The sequence below is a fragment of the Alosa sapidissima genome, chromosome 14 (assembly GCF_018492685.1).
Source record: "Alosa sapidissima isolate fAloSap1 chromosome 14, fAloSap1.pri, whole genome shotgun sequence".
NCBI lineage: Eukaryota > Metazoa > Chordata > Actinopteri > Clupeiformes > Clupeidae > Alosa > Alosa sapidissima.
Genome location: NC_055970.1, coordinates 4779595 through 4801993, shown reverse-complemented (window position 1 = coordinate 4801993; position 22399 = coordinate 4779595). Strand labels below are relative to the sequence as shown.

General features: G+C 39.9%; 1 protein-coding gene across 2 annotated transcripts in view; it reads right to left on the bottom strand.

The window, feature by feature from the left end:
- Positions 1 to 22003, bottom strand: part of LOC121681633 (zinc finger protein 609-like) — a 78502-nt gene extending 56499 nt beyond the window's left edge. The window contains exon 1 of one of the 2 annotated variants that reach the window (XM_042061475.1): positions 21585 to 22003. The gene's annotated coding sequence lies outside the window, so the exon portion shown is untranslated. Of the gene's footprint in view, positions 1 to 20845; positions 21007 to 21584 lie in introns of those variants that run through there. The other variant, XM_042061476.1, reaches the window with a different exon arrangement.
- Between the last annotated feature and the right edge of the window lie 396 nt (positions 22004 to 22399).

Here is a 22399-nt window from a genome sequence, read left to right as displayed (position 1 = left end):
CTCGTGTAACACTGTTCGCCAACAGCAACATCCATCTTATTTGTTTTCAAGTAGCAGGGAATTCAAGGCAAAATAGAAGTTCAATTTTTCGAGCTCACAAGCCAACGGAGAGTTGCTAGACTAGCCCTGGCAGCAAATGTAATTTGCTGCCGCTAGGGTGCACCTAGATTTCTAGGCTAGGGGTGTCCCTCTCTTTCTTAAAAAAAAACTCTTGAAGACACTCTTCCAAGAATACCTCCTCTCCTAATGCTTCTCACGACCTCACACACCCAATACGCACTTACCACACTCTTCCCAGTCTTCCCTCCTCCTGTCTTCCCGATCTCCTATCTCTATGTAAGCACTTCTATCCTCTAGCACTAGTATTGACAGATACAGCGATAACTCCTAGCTATATTAAAAAGCGTCAGCCAAATGTAATGTAATGTAATATTCTCTGTACTGTAGTTAAATGTTTTTTTTTTTTTACTTTTAACGCTGTAGTTTAAATCTTAAAATGCTTAAATGTTAATAGCTTAAATTGTATTCTATTGCTGTAGTGTAGCTCTGTAGCTTAAATCAAAAAATGCTTAAATGTTAATAGCCTAAATGTTATTCCATTGCTGTAAGTTGCTTTGCACAAATGCATCGGGCAAATGAATGTAAATGTAATGTATTTAAACATGGTACAACATTGGCATAATTTGACATTGTACACTATATGATTAGCCTATTGAGCCATTCCCAGATAGATTTCCGTGGTCCTACAACCTACACATGCCATTTTAGTCCTATGAAAAACCAAAACATTTAATTACACCTTGTTTTCCCCCTGTTTTGATACTTCAAACAATGGCATAACATTAAACATATATATTATGTTTTTTTTTTTTAAATACAGTATTGCATTTGCAGACAAAACACTGATTGATGCCATTTGGGTCCAAAACAATGAGATTCCCTAAATACCCTAAACCCTAAATATCAATCGTTTTGCACTTTGTTCCAAATCTAGGGCAATATAAAATCAATGGTTGTTCAGTTCAAAGCTGTAATGTCCCAGTCATGCGTTGAGCGTGTTCACCTACCATCCTACAATGTATGGGTAGGCTACAAATAATAGGCCTACTTTGTAAGATACAAGCCATTTGTCCAAACACTGTCTCCAAGAAAAGGCATTTTTGAGTGTGTAAAATGTATAAGAAAAAAAGTCAAGGATGAAAAATGTAACAAAAAAAAAAAACAAAAAAACAATAAGAATTTAGCAAAAATATTATATGGGTCTTAAGTTTTGGGACCTAACCATTATATAGACAAACTTTGATGTAGGCTACAGAGAAAGAAATACATTAAAAATAGAATTTATACAAAGTAAAAGATTATAAAGTTGAACTGATATCTAATGCATGCACATAGAGAGGGGAAGGTAGAAAAAAGCAAAGCTGTGTGAGGGCATTCGAGATGAGGAAGGTGAAAAACACACACATATAAGAAATGGTATGCAACGCAATTTTTTAAATTGGACCGCATTTTAACTGTATTAATGATAAAGACGTTGGTAATAAGTACAGAAATTACAGTGTGCTGTTTTATACAACAGTTCAAACAGGTCAAACTATTTATTAATATCTAATTAGATGAGAAGTTTTCCACGAGTCATCATGAGGGGCAATATCTCAGGAGATCGCCACTTGAACTGTTCACTAGGAATCACTTTGTATTTTGCATTAAGTTGTCCAACATGAAGGTTCCATTCATTCAAAGCCAGAGAGCAGCAGAGAAGTTGCATTTGACAGTTGAAGAGAAAACTGATCAATTTTGTGCTGTGGTTTGTGAAATCGCTCAGGACACTACAGTGATTGGTCAAATTTGCAGAAAAGGCGACTGGATAATTCTACGATTCCCAGGTAAATGGTTGAATTTGCGTTAATTGTTGCAATGGCAAAATCCTGGGGGGACTGGTAAATGGAGTAAGGTGAATGTTCAGATTGACACAACATCTAGAGCAGACACAGTTTGTGTTGGCGTTTTTGCAATATCCAAGCCAACTGTCACTAGTTCCTGTCGGAAACATTGCCTTCTTGTTTTTTTCGCCATAATGGCTTCTCCTGAATCTGACGCATCGGCTGATTTTTCTTCCTCGACCTGAGGAATTTTTTTTTGCTGTAGGCTCTTGACATGAATCGGGTAGTTGACTAATCACTCCTGGACCCTCCTCCTCTCACACACATTAGCCTACAATGGCAACCAGACTCTGTTCCTTGTCAGTTTTCAGTATGAAATTTACAAAAACAAAAAAAACTTTGCAAGTGGTTCATTGCATTCTCTCATTACTTTACATTAAAAAAATGTCAAATACCTAATTATTTTTGTTCAGACCTATGAAGTTTGCCTACAAAAAGGACTGTCGTCTTTACCCATATAAGGAGATACTGGAGCTAACAGAAGGTAACTACCGTAAAACTCCAAATAATAGCCCGAGCTTTTATTTTCCCAAATCGCCAAACTGCACCGGCTAGTATAATAGACAGGCGTCCATTTGAGACAGGCCTTTAATTCCCTTTACACAAAACTTTTCTTCTGCAAAGATGGAAAATATTATCGAATTAATTATTTCAAACACATTGAATGTCTACCCATATGCCCCCATGTACCCATTTGACTAGGCTATCTGATGACAATAACGGATCATCATTCATTTAGTGTTGAGATGTTGTTCATTGAGAGAGATAAGATCCAAATAGCGGGGATAGCCAGAACAGATGAAACACGTTTTAATCAAACGTAATTTACAAAAGAGATCGTTTCACACTGAAAGCTCATATTTTGTCACTAGCAACCTAGCCTATATTGGTCCTGACCAAAACCATTCAGGAATTATTTATGCAAAAGTGGAACGTGCATAATGTTTCATTCTCCCTCCTTTTCGGCAAGAATGAAACAGCATGAGAGCATGAACCATATTGTTTCTCCCATATTTTATTTGGCAAATTTGACAACAGCTTACATCTCAAATCATAGCCTACTTCTTTCTCTTTATCGCCATGACGGTACGCATTTAGAATAACATTCGCAATCTTTTTGTTTTGTTGCCAGCGTAAAACAAGCTTACCATCGGCCTATCTGCAAATTTTAAACAAAAGGGATGAATTGAACAATGACAAAGTTGGATATATAGGCATAGTTCATATTGAAAAAAAAGTTATACAATTTGGATCTCTAGCTTTTCCCCATCGCAGTCTTTTAATGCCATCTAATCATAACATTAGCGTGTGCAGTCTGCACCATACTGGCTTAAGCCCAATTCACACCAAAGATTCGTGACGAGATGAGCTGCAACATTCTATAAACCAGCAACTTGATGCAACATTCTAAAACCTTGCAACTGTGACTAGACATGGTGAATGCTTTGCGACGGCTTTCGTCTCATTGCAAATCTTTGGTGTGAATTGGGCTTTGAACAGACGATCTGACGGGTTTAGAAGATTAAATACAACACAAAACTAAAAAACAGACCAGGCCTCTATTTGAGACCGGCCTTTAACCCAAACCTGTAGCCACACCAGGGGTTTAAGAGAGACAGGCGTCTATTTGGGACTCGGCTATTATTTGAAGTTTTACGGTACAGTGCACTGCAAGTTAGCTTCCATGTAGCAAAAATCAAAATCTGCCATCTTAACTTATCGAAGATCTTAAAAACAGGCATCATATCCTTGTTCAAGTATAAGTTCATTGCTGCATGACCACAGCCCCTTTACTCTCAGTCCCATCGGCCCCTCCCCACAGACCTGGTGGCCTTATAACAGAGCAACAGCTGTGATGAACCGTCATGTAGGTTCATCTGAGAGTGGACACCCTTACTGAAAGTTTGCTGCAACGCAACTGCAATTACTGCTTGCGGTGTGACTTCATAAATACTTTCATCAGGTATTTTTGCCAACTGTAGAGCTCCCCCTAGGGTCTCGATATATTTATATTTTACTCGTTTTAAATAGCCTACTTCTCATGGCTTGTTCCCCCTGTACACAATGAAAATGCTGTTGTTGTGGAGGCGAAGGATTAACAACAAGCAAAAACTCCAAAGAGCTATATCTACTGACAAGGCAATGTTTCACGGCACATAATAGAAGATGCCATTACAACACAGCTAACACTCCACCGGAAACAAAGCAGCCGCATTGAGAGCCTTTTGTGCAAAGAGCCCATTGATAAATAAATGTAGCATATTTTCCACCAGACATTATGTCCGGCTAACGTAAACTGTGGCTGACACCACAAGCTCCTTGGCAGATAAGCAAGTAATAAGTTTGGTTAAACAAACTGTGAGTGTGCTCTCTGTGATACAGTAACCCATCATATTCTTTGTTTATGTTGTGTGCCCTAACTGACCCACACAAACAGGCCAATCATTTATCAGCCTAATTGCTCAGTTGCACGCTCCAAATGTCATACACCAACAATAAGCAGTGTGGAACATGAGCAAGAAAACACGTTTACGAAGGTCACAAGGAAAGAATTGGTGGTATAAAAGATGAAATGTCAGTTGCCAATATGGCAGTGTTTATTTTATTAGTCTGACAAGATCAAAGCACAATTGTATGTACATTTTGCAGGACTGTAAAGGCCAACGCCCACTGGTGACATTTGACACATGTCAAGTGACACCAAAGTTTAGAACTCCATTACTTTTAACAGAGCAAAGCCCATTGGTGGCGTCTGACGCACATCAAAACCAAAAGAATTTTGGAAAAATGTTTCCATCTCTTGAGTATCAAATCCATAGATGTGAATGTTGTCGCCAGTGGGCGTTGCCCTAAACAGTTTAGACTACAACAGAAACAAAACAAACTTGATTTATCTATGGCTCTATACAAAGTCAGTAGCACCATTCCAATTTACTTCAATGGAACAATATTTCCCCCAATATGGCAGAAGACCCTCAAATCTTTCAAAGACCGCTCGCAAATGGCAGCCGGCGCTGCCATCTCTCTCCAGATGTAGCCCTGTCACCTACATTCAATTATAACCGTTAACAGCAAATCCCAATGTATTGCTATGGACAGGTAGGGGTCGACCGATTATCGGCCTGGCCGATATTTAGCATTTGTATAATAATCTGTATCGGTCATTTTTTCCACCGATAAGCCGATATTGAAATGGATAAATAATGAAACGCGCTACTTTCTCTGTAAAGCGTCTCTCACTCCCTGCATTTGCTACTCTGTGGTCAAGAGCATTGTCCCGCCCACTACACCGTCTGATTTGTTAGTTAGCACGAATGCAGCCAATCAGGATCGAAGACTGAACACAGAGAAAGTTTAGGATTCTCATTGAGGCAGACTGTAGACTGGGCTTCAGCTGTACGGAGCTATTTTTCGAAGGTAAGGAAGGTAGCTTACATTGCTGAAGTTGCAATGAATCACAATCATCTACACTGAAGTTACAAAAACACCACTTTGTAAGCTATTGTCTCTTTGATCCGGATCAATAAGTAAAGCACCCACTTCCTTCATTTAGCGAATTCCTGATTGATGCACGTTATGCGATATGCTGTTTAGGCTACTAGTTAGCCTACAAACCCGGGTGCTGTGCGTCGGGAGTTCTCTGCCTCCGCCTTGTCCGTTAATTGTGAATAACGGGACACCTCGGCGGACAAAGTACAGACAAGTCCTAAAATTATGCGATAGCGAACGTCAAAAAGTCTAATTGCTTCTTTTTGAAACAGACTGTCAAAAAAGACTACATGCACCCAGGGCCAGCCGTAATTTAATCCGACCTGAACTAAATCGCGTCCTGAGCTGGCTATTAACGTGCCTTTTAGGCTCTCAAAAGTGTAGCTCATAGCATATGGACACAAATTGCATGCTTAAATAGCCTGCAAACTATTTTAACTGTAACCTCTCCCGTGCACTCACACACATGATGGCAAAGCATCCTCTTTGTGACAGGTCCCTTAACAAGCACATAGCCCATTGTGTAGGCCTACTCTATGAAAATAATTGCTATCACTCAGCTCTTGGATTAAGATGATACACAGGATATACACTTGCAAGTGATGCAAGTTGATAGACAATTGGGTATCAAAAGAAGAAAGAAAAGTGAATGAAATTTTTGCAGCATATCACCTTTACCATCTACCCCCCTTTTTGACAACTGACATATCGGTTTTACATATCGGTTATCGGCCTCCTGTTTTGGTAATAATTGATATCGGTATCGGCCCTGAAAAAAACATATCGGTCGATCCCTATGGACAGGTTCACTTGTTTGGAACCATACGGTGTATTTAGGTCCATGAACCTGGCGACACCAAATTTGACTTGACTATTGGTGCAACTTTCTTTCTATAAAGGCCAAAGACATTAGCCTGGCCACACCCACCAAGTCTGGCACACAACAATACACAAAAATTTCCCTTGAGCACAAAGGGTGACCTCCAATCAGTGCCAAAGGGTTTGACCCTATAGTTTCTAAATCAAAAGTGGTTGTGGTAAGCGGTAGTAGCAAAGCCTGCAAACATAAAAAATAGCAGTTGGAAGAATATATTTGTGTACAGCAAAGTTACATTGTTTCCTGACTGCCAATGAGGTTTATTATCAGTTTGTTAAGGTTAAGTGAAGGAGAAATCCCTGATCAACCCCTGGGAATCCCTTATCAACGTTATTGCAAAATTAAGTTAACGCAGTCTTCACCCATTATGATGCTAGAGTTGGAAACATCTGGAAATCATTTGAAATGGCTTGCAACATTTGGCAACTAAAGGTGTGCAACGTTTAATTCACACCACTACAACTCCTCTGCAATGGTTTCCACTCTCAGACTCAGATTTGATCAGTACAAGTGCTTCCCACTGTAGCATGCAACTTCTCTCCAGTCACAGCCTCCGCTAAATCTCAAGAAACCACCCACAGACAATCTACAATGTAGAAAATGCATACTTCCAAAGCAACATCATTTCATTTGTTTACATTCAAACGTATCCTCCTGCTCTTTTAATATATAACCATAAGGAACAGCATGCAACTGTCACTTTATGGTGCAAGATTTTATAAACAATTAGTACTGGTATCATATTAAAATTAATGTTCATGGTATGCTAAAAGTAATAATTGATTGATTTTTCAACAGGATAAACCAGCCAGAGTGAGGTTGGTGACAAAAAGGAGATCCTGTCAATTGAAAAACAGCTTTTTACCAAGCAAAGGTTGAGAGGTTTAGTGAAATGCCTTATCTGCTTGCCCAGGTACAAATAGCCTATTGTGTTTGCACTTCAATGACACTCTCATTCCTTTTCCTTTATATCTGAATGGTTGTCTACTCAGCTCAGGTCAGTTGACCAATACTGTGCTTGCTGCAAAAGTTACCGTTGTTGCCAAACAAGATCACAGTGTTTATCTTTAAAGGCTTACCATATGTTTTGTTTTTGTATGTCGGTTGTAGAAAGCCATACTGAAACAAGTTCCAGTCATTCATTATCATCAACACTTTCACATTAAAATCGGATAGGATTCTAAATTACTATAAGAGGACTGTAAAGGCATGCATGTGCCAAATCTTTTGTGTCCAATCTGTCAACAAGTTGAATTTATATTTTTGACATCTGTCTAGTTCAATTTCAGTTCCACAAAACCTTTTAAAGATAAATCAAAGCCAGCAACAAGGATTTTCTTTTGAAGCAGGTATATATAAATATATAATTATATATAAGATATATAAATATATTTAGTGATCTGAGGTTCATTTGGTCTAAATAAAAAAACAGTATAAGTACAAAACCTTGGCACCCAAGCTATGCACCTGAGCCAGCTGATGCTGGTTGCCCAAAGGAAATCCAAGTGGACTCAGAATGTTCTTTCCTGGTATAGGCATGGGATATTATCATAATACAAGACTACTGTCTACTGTTAAATAGAGTAGAAAAGAAAAGAGCAGCTGTTGATCAACAATCTAGGCCTGTTGAGTTGATCAGGATTTGAATCACTAACCACAAACTTAAGCTAAATATAACATGCATGTCCAAAGAGATTGCTGCTCTATGATTCTTATTAATGACATCCAGTATTTTACCCTGTTGACCTCATACATTTTTTAAAAATGTATCTTGATGAAAATGAGATGAATGGTGAAGGTTGTTGACATTACACGCATCCATCAACTCAGACGATAAGACTGCCGACAAGCTGTCTGAGCATGAGCAAAGACTGACAGTAGTGCTTCCTCTCCGTCATGTGCCTACTCAGTGAGGCTATTCATGAGGCTATTTATAAGTCAAATGTTTTTCAGCAGGCTAATAACATAACATTAAACATGTTCCACAGGCTGTAGTACATTGTTGATGAGCAGTTATGTGTAGAAAGGCACATGAATGACAGCAACTCAACATTATATTGACATAGCAACTCAACATTACAATATAATTCCGCTCATGAGCAACCACTCTGTGGTACTACCATTTTGTCAAGCACTTCTGAAAACCACACCTTTAACCTTACTTTTTTCTCCAACCCTCAACAGCTTTGTTCTGCTGCTCAGACCGGCTGTAAATAAGTCCCATAAAGTGATCCACCATTCTCTCGCTGTGAGCACGAGGACAGCTGAAGAGGCTGCCGTTTCACTGAGGGTTCGTGCCCCCTGACCCTCATCACAAGTAAATAATTAACACCAGCATCTGCAGCACAGAGTCCCCATCACAGTACTCAGGAACATGTGAGGGCCAAATGGAGGGCTGCTGCACTAAGGACATTTAAAGGAAAACAGGGAGATATGGACCAAGCTGCTGCTAATCAATACCAATTCACAAGGCTTGTCAGTCTAATCCCATGAAATGCAATACAGACTGGATATCACAGTATACCACTTGGAGGGAGAGTGGGTCAAATCATAGGGGGATTTGACAAATGTGTATACAGAGGAATGCACTGTGTTAATAGTCTACTGAGATTCGCTCGTATGTTGCTCACACATTGATTCGAGCTTTCAGAAAAAAAACCTTAAAGCCCTCAAAAATGTAGAATGTTCATGATATCCTATTTAGACAAGACTGCATAAGATGATGCCAATGTGCTTGATTTTGTTTTTAGATATCTATCTATCTATCTATCTTCAAGACATCACCTCTGACTTTCATATCATTTAGACTAAAATGTATACAGGACTGCTTGAGGGGTCATTTAATTGACACACACTTTTTCAAGCTCTGAGTGTCCTCCAGAAAAACAGACAATTTAGAAGCTATTTTCATTAATCTGATTCCTTTCCAGGACCCTAGAGAGAATATGACCTCAATTTATTGAAGCCAGTGACCTAATCATTTGTCTTCACAACTATGACCTGCATTTCTCTGCCATTACCAGTCACACTGAATAATGACAGAGACCAGAAACACTGAGGTAAACCCCATCTCTCCATTTTGGAGTGGTTTCATATCAGAGGCCACCCCATGGGAGTGACAGCCATGACCTGCCATTTGATCACACTGAATGCTCTACACTCACAGATGGCCGGCTTTAGAACACAGTGGCAGGGGCTGGAACCAGCAGCTGTCCTGTTTGCTTAAGTAAATAGTTGAGTGGGTCCAATTTATGCAACCACCACTTCAACAAAGGCAATTGGTAACTCAATCGGCAGTTGCCTTCTGCTCTACCCCTCGCCAGGAAACGCTATGTAAGCCCTTGGACAGCCCCCGTGAGAGGCACCTCGGCAGCAGGTTTTTCCACTGAAGCTAAAAGATGGATCAGATTTTCTCCTGACAACCCATCAGATGAACAGTGTGATAAAAAGCGGAATCATTCCGGGAAACAGGCACTGAGGAGCTCACCTCACCGTGTCCTCTCACTTTCTCTCCAACACGAAGTTAACTTTCTGAGAAATAGCTGGGTATTGAGTTGTGGTTTTTGCTAATGGTCTATGTATAACCCACCTTTAGAGCACAATTAGAGCAATCAGGATGGGAAATATGTAGGAAAATCAATGTTACTGTAAAATCTATGAGGAAACTGAATAGAAAATGGAAAAAGATGAACAAACAAGTAGTTTTTCCTCTGCCCGAGATCCCTGGGTGGCATGAGCCACATCACTCCTTCCTAATTGGATTGTGTACAAAAATAGAACGCATGAGGCACTTTAGGTGATGGGAATTTAAGATTGTGTGACGGGGCAAAAAGTCATGCAGCCATTCACAAGTCCTTTGGAGTGCAGAGCATTCTGCTAAAGTAAAAAAGCCATTTATACTTATCAATCCCTTTGTGACAAAACAGAGGAAATGAATAACAAGGGAGGTTAAAAATGTGCTCAGTAATCTTCCGGAGGGCAATGTCCGCACACAGCAGTCTATGGAACAAAACCTCTGTGCAGCAGAAATAAACTGCAAATTACAGTTTAATGTTTCCCTTTCTAATTAAATTACCTCTGGCTGTGTATTGGCAAAATAAAATATTCACCTTTAAATGAGCAAATGTCCAGTTCAAATGCAAATGAGTATTTGCACCAATGTGTATTCCTATTGTTCACATCAATGTGTATTCGTATTATAATAACATTGTCCAAATAAAGCTTCCACTGTGGTGTATTTGTAGAAGAACAATCATAGGTAAGGCTCTCTTTATGTGTCTCAACAGGTTGCGATTTAACACACCAGAAAGTAATTACAGCACTGTATCTCACTCCAGGCGTTCACCTAGTACAACAGATCAGCAGTGTTGCACTTATCTACCCAATTTACTATTCATCCGCATGCAAAAGAGCATCATGCCCCCATGAGAATATCTGAAATGGGGGCCACATCTCATTGTGTTAGATAGCTAGCTAGCTAGCTGGCTAGGGTATGTTAAAACCATGCTATTATGAGCTGTATCTTATACCATTTTGAAATGCATTGTCGTCAGATCAATAAATTGATGACTGATGCACATGCAGCGTTGTGAATAATAACCTCATTTACAAAAATCCTGTTTACATTTCAAATGTACCTGAACTTTACACTGTTAAACCAGACCCCATGTAGTAATCAGAAATATTCTGCTAAACATTGCATTGATGTCACAGCAATGTTTATTGCCATAGATACCAACTGCAAAAGGTAAGGGAACACGTGAGAATTTGATGTTGTCCGAATCTCATAGATTTCATACAAATCATGTCCACACGTTACCAATTCACTTAGGGACGAATTCTCCCATGTGCGCAAGTAAAAAAGTTGCAAGTAAGTGAAAAAGTGGCAACTAAGTGCTTTTCTGCCTCTGCGTATTCTGCCTCTGCGTATTCTGCCTCTGCGTATTCTGCCTCTGCGTATTCTGCGCTTCTCCACCCAAGTATGTCCTTTACGCGCCATGAAGCCAGTTACGCACTTTGGGAGGAGCTACTCCAAAACCCGGGCGTTTCTGATACAACGCTTGCAGGCAGTCCCCCTTGCTAGGACCGTTCTTTCCCTGAGCAGGTAATCAAGCCTCATCATAAAGTAATACCACAAGACGTTTAAAATGTGTGCTCAGGGGCTATCCTACATTTATCAATGGAATTCAATCTGTTCTAGAATTGCACGGATTGCATACTTGTAAGCGATTTCACAACAAGCTAGACTCATGGGAAACTATGCCGTCTTGTGTCATACACTCTGACACTCACATTTCAAGTATCAGGGCGAGGGCCTGCTTTTCAACCTGTCAATATAGGAGTCAGTCATTTTTTATGTGGTTTGCAAAGAGATGTTAAAACAACAGTAGCTGCAGGGTAGGGCAGATCAGTTGTAAAACAGAACAGAACATTTCTTTTGAGGTGTTTGTCAACTATGATAGTAGGCATGGGAACAGAATAGACAAGTTTGAACACAATATTGATGCTACATGGACGCAAATTAACTTAACACAACTGGGTCATTCTGTGTAATATCAGACAGAATCCATGTAAATGGTTGCCGCACCATCTAAGATTTTGCTCAAACTTTGTCTACATAATATTTGGGTTTCAAAATTAACCCCTTTAAAACATTTTGTTAAATTACAACTTTTTCATATTTCTTCACCCTTGTTTTTAAATAATTTTTACGCTCCCAAAAATGCCTTATGTGGGAGGTCATGTTTGGGCATTAATGTCTTAAAATGCATTAGGCCTATTCCTACCCTGCCCAAACGTTGTAAGATGGAAGCCATCTTCCAAGTAACATGGAACCATGTTCTCAGTAGGACAGAACCATTAACAATTGGTACTGCACACCCATTGGTTTTATTTAAGGCCCTACATCTGGAACAAAGTGCCAACTGGTATTGAGACGCTTTGATTGACACGGAATGAGGCAAATGGGGTTCCTCAAAAACTATATCTGATTACAGCAACTCAAAAGTACAGGTTCACTGAGGCAACTACCTGTGTCTCAAACCAATGAAAATGTAATTGCTGTGAACCTATGTATTCAGAATCAGCCAAAGTCTTATTGGTTATACTGAATTACTATGAACTATTTTTGCACTTCAGCTTTGAAGTAGCCCACAAAACTGAACAACAGTCTGCAAAAAGCTGCACATTATCTGCCAGTGAGTTTTCAGCAGCCTAACCAATAATCATTTAACAAAAAGCAGAAGCCTTAAAATCTATAATCAAGGTCTGGCCTATTGACAGAAAGACTGATTCAATATCTATAATAAATGAGACCATAAGAGGGAGCAGAGGCTAAACAATATTTGATCAATTCTAACACCACCTTAAGGCAGTATAAACATGGACTGGCCAATGCACACTGAAAAGCCTACTGGACAAAAAAGTGTGAGAGAAAGGACAATTCTGAAAATGTAAGACCAATGCAACTTCAGGGTAAAACCCTTATGAGTGAAGTCACAGGGGGGGGGGGGGTCTGAGTGAAATTTCTTTCCATTTACCAACAAAAAGCTAAATAACTGGAATGACTTACCTAATAACTGTTACAAACTGCTCAATTGCCCTATTCTTTTACTAATGACTGAGCCACATGACTTATTAACATCCCTCTGCTCAAGTCACTCAAAGGCGTGAGATACGCATGACCAATCTGCTCTAGTGTCCATTTCTTTCACCAGTTGTGACAATCAACTTTAAGTGGAGGGGAAGATCTTAAATTCTAAGGTGTGTGTCGCCTTGGAAGAGAAGATCCATTCTTCAATCTCGTTACTTTTAACAGCTACCATCTTCAGTGCTGTAGGGCCATGTTAAAGTGCAACGGTCTCATAAGAGCGATTCCATGCAAGGAAGCTATTCAAGGAAGCTCTTCATGGTATATAATATAATATAATATTCCAGCAATAAGCGTTTAGAGCGTGCACTACTCCGTGTTGGTGAAGCTCAACTGGGAGAGGCAGAAATTAACAAAAAGATCATTGTACCCCTAGCAAGGGAGCATTCACACTGATAAACTCCATTGTACTGCAAGTTGCTGTGATTGCTGTAAGATAAAAGCATCCCCATAAAGCAGGGGTTTCCAACCTTTTTCATTAAACGGATCGGACAGTTGTCATATTTCTGACTAGGGTTGCAAAGGGGCGGAAAATTTCCGGAAAATTTCCGGAAACTTACCATGGGAAGTTAAGTTGGGGAATTTTGGAAATATTCCAAATTGGAAACTTTTATGGAATTAAAGGAAATTATGGGAATTTACGGGAATTATGGGTAATTCATACAAACTGTTTTGTATACAAACATTAACATTTTGTTTCGTAATAAGCAATATGAATTGTATGTTGGTATTTTCGCTTAGCTTAGCATACAAAGCTAGCTAGCATGCTAGCGGGAATCCCATTCTTTGCCTATGGTTTACTAGCGTGCTAAACTAGCAATACTGAACTGCCCAAGATACACCACACCACTCAACAAAATCCGACTGGTTGGAACATTCTTTCCCCATGCATATGAACGCACCATAGGTTTCCTTTATATCTAGCAGCCTATGCCGATTGCTGTGTGCATATGATTGACATATGTGCAGGGTAGAAATTCGACTGAAATTGTATTAAAGCAGGTTGTTTTAACTAATATTAGACTGCAAGATGGGTTTTTGTCCACTACATTTAAGTTCCCTGTTATAGACTAACTTGCCATATTAAAAATGCCCAGTTTATTCCCATTAATTCCCGTTTATTCCCATATATTCCCGTTAATTCCCATGGAAAGTTTCCAACTTTGAAAATTCCCGGAATTTTGCAACCCTATTTCTGACAGACCGGTAGCAGGGGCGTTGATAGTATTTTGGGAGAGGTGGTGCTGGTTTCACTTTCGCAAACACGCATACACATTGAATGAGCACTTATAGCCTACAGCTTCCACCTAATGTTATGCCTCTATATTTTATGAATTAAGAAGTATTTATTGATCAGGGAAACATTTATTTTTCTTTGGTCCGCAGTTCCATAACACCATTCAGTTGTGCCGCAAATTAACAGACAGAAGCACCGGGCATAATCTAGCCTAAATTCATGGCTCAGTGGAGCAGCAATCTACTCGTCGAGGAGGGTCATAGTTTGAAGATCATAGACCATAAACCATAGACAGAAAGCCTATGCAGTTGCCTCGTATAGCACTTTTTTTTTCCCCGCGGACCAGTTAGGTCCAGCCCACGGACCGGGGGTTGGAGACCCCCACTCTAAAGGAGAGTAAAGTAGAGTAAAGTTTTGCTGTGCAATGTAGACTATTGGGGTTCCAGTGTTTCCCATACATTGGCTTATTTGTGGCGGCCCACCACAATATCAACACTGACCACAACACAATGATTTTCCAGGTTGTACTAAATTGTGCTTAAATCTGGTTAGCATCATAGCCACGCTGTGCTAATTTGTTAAAAACTGTTGCATTCAAGTTAATTCTGCAAACCAACCTCTGGGAAACACTGGGTTCTATTTCAGTGAAATGACAGAGAAAGAAGACAATTTATAAACAAAACGCTCAGTTTGTAAATGCTGCTTAAGAGTACCTCAATCCACCGTTTCTCATTAGCCGGCTTCAGACCGTTGAGCCAGGCCAGGCCAGGGTAATTTGGGGGCCACCTGGTGATAGCAGCCCAGGTCTACAAGCCTCATAACCCTGAGACCTTTGAGTTCAGACTGTCAGGCCATTAGCCTCCACGCATTATACCTAGACACGCCCTCGCTTGTGAAAACGACACCAATACCACCCATTTTCAAACAGGATAAGCAGAAAGTTTCCTATACTGTATGCTATCGAAGTCAGCCACCTATTTCTGTCCTTTTACGTGTATGTCACTTAATATTAATTTCTATACAAACCAAGACGGTGGATTCCTAAATAAACGCAAGCACACACAATATACGTGTATCTAAATAAGCTATGTACCATATATTACATTTTACTGTGACTCGAAGAGTGTTGTAAGGCTGTGTGTTCAAATCCGCTTGAAGGCAGTAGATGCTCCTGCTAAGAACCAAACCAGAGTTTGTTAAAATCTACACATCTATGGCTACAGGTTCATTTATCAAATGCTATTTTGAAGTATTAAAAAAAAAAATTATTTTGGAATTTCCGAACGAAAGAAGCTTTTACGATAGTTTTTAAAGTATTCCACACTATCGATAGCATAAAACACACTGGCAGGAATAATTTAGTGGTACGCTTGTCTATGTTAGTTAACTCATAAGTTCAATTTTTACTGTGCTAGATGGCGACCTCTGGACAGAGTTAGCCTACTGACAGGCAAACATCTTTAACACGGACATAACCGTTATCTCTAAACTCGGTGTGCTGGCAAATACTGCTGTGCTTTCATAGCCATTCATGTTTCTCGACTCCACACACACACAACAACAGGCTGACCCCACCTTCACCTTGACACCACCCCTAGCCTCGCTCTAGCACCAAGTGGCCCAACCTTTAGGGTGGGCTAGAAATCAGGGGCCAGTAGCACCAATATAGCCCCCAAGTGGCACCAGTTAGCACCCGCACCTGAAGGTGTGAAAGCAATTAGCCCCGGCACGGCCTGGCTAGCTCGGCTTTGGCTCGACAGTGTGAAGACAAGTCTTGATTAACGAGACTGTGGTGCCACGCCACAGTCTAATTTGCCCCGCCATAGTTCCATCATGGACTGAAAGTATTTCAGTCATACTGATGTATGCATGCCAATGTTAAAGGTGCTCTAAAGCGATTCTGGGTATCATCACTTCGGTTGACGTTCAAACAAAACAGAGAGAAACTATCCTAAACGCGCATCTCGTCTGTGATTTGCTGGAACAGTTTGTTATGTTTTTATGGGCCAGGTTGGCCCAGGTTGGTTTTTTTACCGTTTTTGAAGCCTGGGCTGTCCACAGAGATCACGTTTTTTTTACAGTGTATTCAGGACACAGGCAGCTAACGGATGGTGAGGTGATGTTTGCTGTAAGTGACAAAAAATGTTTTAGCCTAAAAAACGTGTGACTTCGCTTAGAGCACCTTTAAATCACTTTGTTTGCATTGTTTTCAATTCTTTCATCAGTATCTTTACCCGGAACTGATCAAATAAACTAGTTGAACAAATGCTTAATTTCACAGAGCGCTGAAATGTATGCACTTTTGTTTTACTAGGCCTATTTCTTAACCATTGAACTCCTCAACCATGCTTTGTGGGCATGACCTTTTTGCACTAGGTCAATTACCATTCATACCTACACCACCAGTGTGTTTATGGTTGGTTACTAAGCACAAACTAGATAACAAAATCTCCATACAATTTTCTGATATACACAGGAGAGGTGCTAAATTCCTGCTATAGGTAGGCGATTTCCCACAGTGGCCAATCAACAACCAAGCCTATTTATCATAGAGCTGGATACAAGAACACACAGATGGCTGGCAGCAGTTGTACCCAGGATCTGTAACAGCCTTGCTTCATGGTATCATTCATATGTGCTGCCAGTAGCCTAAATGCCCAACCAGAGAACCAAAGCAACAAAAACAAAATCACAAATAAAGCAACTTTTGTACACACAAAACAGCATCACCGACAGAGCAGCCTTCGTGAGCATTTCACTGGGGTTATCAAGAAGGCACCTTCCTTCGTTGGTGTTTTACAAGGCCCACCGAACATAGTCTGGCAAAATCCTTTGGGGAACACACTGACTATAGTCTATTTTTTAGTGGCTTCAATTTTCAGTTCTGAGAGTGAATGTCCTCATGCCTACAAACAGCCTTCAGACGTAACGCCTCGATCGTACAACTTCAACTACAACAGTGAGACGGCTATGCACCCTGTGAAATCAAGGAGCCACATCCAGTAGGGGCACAGGAATGGCATGGAAATGTAAAACGGCTGCCTGCATTCCATAACCACAAGTTCAGTGCTGTGCTCTAGGCCAAAGTCCAAGATATCACATCAAGGGGAATACATTATGCAACCACTGAAAAAGCCCAAATCAGCTGGCTAAGGAATGTCCTAGACAATGTGTGACTTAACATCTAGCCTTCATACATTACACATTTTTACCCAAAGTAATTTACAAAATGAAAAAATAACATCAGGCTTAGGTAGCTATTACTACTACAATATACTACCAGGGATGAGAGTGTAAAATGAAAGTATTAGCCTAGTTAAAGTATAGTCAAAGGATGTAGTAGTAGAAAGAAAACGACAGGACTGACAATTCTTTAATCTTCTACCACTGAGATGTACGGACATAAACAACAACAGACCATTTCACCATGTGCCACTTCTATCTGGGCGTTACAGGCAGCCTACTAACGTTATAGCTTCAAAAAGCAATACAGACTATAGTAGCCTATGCGATGGACCTGTTTGAGTGGATTTCTCCCATTGCGGATTTATTTTGTGTTCAGCACGTTCACAGTTGAAGAGTTTAATTAATGTTACCTAGCTTCAGATTACATTGAAGCTTCCCCTATTCCCCATACTAAACAAGTTTCTTATTTAACCAATGCTTCTTCTGAATGGGAAAAGCCTGTGTGAAGAGTCAAACTGTCTTTGACATACGAAGACATGACTTTGTTAGACATGACATTGTTAGAATTTATATCTGAATAATGTGTCGATAATTCATTGTCAAACCCCATGGGGAAATCAGTGCATCTCTCCACATTACTAGCCTATTCCATTTGGCTAAGCATAGGCTAAAATCAAACAATCTCAATTTCTATAAGGTTGGTAGAGAGAGCGTTACTAAGACCAGTGCACTGTGTGCAAAACGATATCAGTGTGCGTTAATATGTGAAAAATGCTCATCCACTGATGATGACTAGCCTACTGTATGTAGCCCTGTCCAAAGACGCATACTATATGTTGAATGCAACAGGCAGAGAGGGAGACTAAAATTACACAAAGTGAAGCAAAGCACTCCAGGTGTGTATAAGCCAGAAGCCAGACATTATTTGTATGGGGTAGGCTGACGAGACAAGCCTTCATTGCTCCTACATGCCCAATATACCAGTATAGATAATTATTGTTCCCACTGACGTTAGTTGCACCAGCTTGCATTGGACTAAATATGTTCTTTGTGTTGTATTTGCACTTAGATAAACTTCATAGATAACATTATAACTGCACAATGTTTGAACTTACACATAACTGGTGGAACAGATTGTATGAGGCTACTGTTATCTATTAGGCTACATTAATTCACTTTGCATCTGTCAAACTTTTCAGTTCTGAGAATATATATAAAAAAAAAAAAGTGCCTTCCACAAGGCTATTCTTCATTTTTTTAAATCATCTTCAAATTTTCATTTTATTTTCATGGTAGAGGGGTGAGCCTCGCACACATCATAGCAGAAATAGGAAAAGTTAACCAAGGTACTGACAGATTCCAGGCTGGCATCATTGTGACATAGTGAATGGGGCGAGGCTTGGGATCTGTAAGTCAATCAAGACGTCTGAAAGAAACTGAACCAAATGTAAGATGTGAGGTATATTCAGAAAAAAATAAGATCTGAAACCACTACTCTACTCAAATGTCGCAATATGGTGTTTACATCACAGATGTCCAGACAGGCATTCCTGCCAGCCAGCTAATTATTTTGCATAAGCACACCTTGTGGACTGTAGTGTTGTGGACCTTAACAAGAAAGGCTAGCATCTCTTGCAGCATCTTAATTTCAAACACAACGATTACACCAGGCTATAAGCTGTGGCACCACTGTAAAATATAGGCCCTGTTCTTTTCTCCAGTTATTTCTACTTAAACATGACTCCAACTCAACATAGTTTGCACTGGCTGCACCATGTCGGTGCCATTACTTTTTAAGAAGACATGACATTGTTAGAATTTATATCTGAATAATGTGTCAATAATTCATTGTCAAACTCCATGGGGAACTCATCTCTCCACATTACTAGCCTATTCCATTTGGCTATAACTTGGCCTCAGCATAGGCTAAAATCGAACATTCTCAATTTCTATAAGGCTGGTAGAAAGCGTTACTAAGACCAGTGCATTGTTAATGTGTCATTGGCCTCAATATGACTTAAAGTGCATGAATGATAAACCTTAGCCTAAAAGATGCTCAATCAGCACTAACCAAATGTGCTATGATTTTCCAGTGGCACAAGCAGACGGTATTCAAAGGCAACGGTCATTGTGTCAGAAATATTGTTCTGAAAAGAGATAATAATGGTATCCACCTAGGTCACACAGGGATGAATTTATTGAGACTCTGAGAGAATGAAGGTGCATCTCCCTGATGCAACTCAAGTCCTTCAATAGGATGCTTTATTAGCCAATTCGGCTAATAGCCTATATTATACGAGTAATACTGGTAAAATGCAGCACATTCAAATAAGATCACCTTCACAAACCAATAAGCAGTCATTAGGGCTGATTTACTCACATAATGATTTAACATTTTCATCAGAAAAAGTACTGTAATGATAGCGTAGGCTACCACTTCATTCCATGAGCTCTTGCCTGACAACCCCAGGAGATCTATTCAGCCATGTGTCCTTATGTCAAAATATCAGATAGAACCAGGTAGTCTTGTTACACAGTGTGGCAACTGTTCTAAAACAATGTGTTTGTGTCATGCTGGTAGGGCACAACCTATTACAATGTATTAGGAGCCTTTAAACTCGTGCTCCCAGATTCGAGGTCAGGAAATGTAAACTGTAACGTTAACTGCGTGGCATTGCTGGTATTACTCATCAATTTACGGACTCACAGTTTATCTAGCAACTCGATCATTTAAATCTTACCAGTATCTGTTGTCGAGATGTGATTTTATATTGTCGGCGATTAAACCGTACTACAACATAAACTGAATTTCAATCCACCTGCAGAAATATCGGTGACGCCAACTAGACAAATGGGGTTGCTCTGAGAGTTGAGGTAACCTACAGGTCAAGTCAGACAGTTGGACAACAGACTTTGTTTGTGTTGAATTGCTAACGCAAGTTGGCGACCTTACTGAAGTTTTATGTGACAGTTAGACATCAGGGAAAAGTACATATTATACATACCAGACACCGAGGTGTATGATTAAGTGTATAGGACATATGAAAAACCACAGTCAACGTAGCGTTAACTGAATAGTAGGCTACTCACAGATATGTTCTCAACATGGCTAACTGGCATAGCTATTTTGGCAAAGCTAGCACGTTAAAAAAGCTAGCTGCTAAAGTTGGTGCTAGTTCGAAAACAGGCAATGATATACCCTTACAGGTGAATTAAATACATTTCTCAATGGCCATGCATTTATGCAGTTAGTTTATCTAACTTACTGCACTCACGTTGTCCCATTTCCCAGCTAGCAGCTAATCAACATAAGCTATCTTCAACATGCCCGATTCACGGGAAGCAAGGCCTAAAGACAAGTTCATTTGAGATGGCTACCTAGCGACTGAAATGATTACCGCGAAACTTGGCTAAGAGAATAAAACCAAATTAACTAACGCTACATTTCGTTGACACGAACTTACATCGGATACTTTTCACCACCATGGCTGATACTCGTTTTCTGAAGTGTCTTCACAACAGTTACTGAACTGGCTCGCAATGTGTCGTGAGCCCTAAGGCTACCCAACACATGTCCTGTGTGACCAGCTTGCTAACGTTAATTAGCGAGCTACAGTTAGCTTGTTTAGTCATAAACCGTTAGTCTGCTCAAAATATATCATAAATGGCCAAGTGAGAGACCTTACTGCATTTCCATTGGCGTACTGTTGTGTTATTATATACAGAATACTAGCTTCCGAGGCTAAATGTATACAGTGAGGAAGATTATACCATTTCACCACCAAGCTAGCTAGCTAACTACTGATGTTAGCTGCACTGCTCGCTGTCTAGCTAACGTTATCTGACTAGCTGTCGGTGTCGACAATGCCTTCAGAGTCAATCAAATGATCATGTCATATGCTAAGTTAGTCGTTGCTCTCGTGAAAACACGAGTGCTGTGTTGCATTTAGAATAACAGACTCGTTTATAATGAGTTGATGTAATTCTTGTGAAAAATATTGCTCAATCTGGAATATGTAGCATGCTGTAATCAACTTCAGGGACCCTTAAACAAAGAGCTTAAGACTGTTCATGCACTGTAGCTGGCCAGCTAGCAAAATAGCAAGTTCGCGGTAGCTAACGCAAAATAGTAGTTAGGCAATGCTAGCAGGGTGGCTTGTCTTTCACATAACGTAGGCGAAAATCATTTCTATGATCACTTACCCCACTTGCTAACCCCAATCCAACGACGTATTATGTACATTCCATAAATACTGAAAGTATATATAATCTTGAATTATAAACACTCGCTGATAAAAACCACCACAATCCGTTGTACTCCCAAGGCATCCAGCAGCAGGAGAAAGGAAAGGCCAGCAATTCACTGGACTGCAGCCATCACACTTCAGGATCCCGTTCCAAAATGGAAATACCGGCTAAAATGGGCATATTCTCGAAATTCAAGTTTACGATCTTATTTTTCCCAACAGTAAATCCAATACCGAGACGATTTCCAAAACATGTTATTTCCTTTGGTTGCCTTTCCTCGTATCTTCTTGATGACCGTGTATATCTTTCAGCACTAGAGATGGATACAATGTAACCAAGAGGCAGAGTGGAGTGCCACGAAATCCAGGAAAAGATTCCAGTTGGATTGAACCGTTGAAGGAGAACGGCATTAGGAAGAATCGGAACTGGAGTTGAGTAGCTAGAAGCCTAGGCTACCTAGGCTATTCACTTGAAAAGCAAACAAACACAGTCAAAACTTACTTAACCAATAACATGAAAAAAACACAATAGGTTAATAACAATTACAACAACATAACATTTCAAACTTTTAAAAACTATACATTATAAAATGAACATGCATTTAAATCTTAAACTCTAGCTTGCTAGAGTAAACCCTCACAACATCTTTTTACAGTATTATCTGTCTAGAGCCTTTTGAAAGGATAGCCATCATTGCTGCTTTTAAAAAGGCTCTTTGATGAACATTTTCCAAACTTATGGAGATGGAAAGTAGCCTAATTGAGGGATCT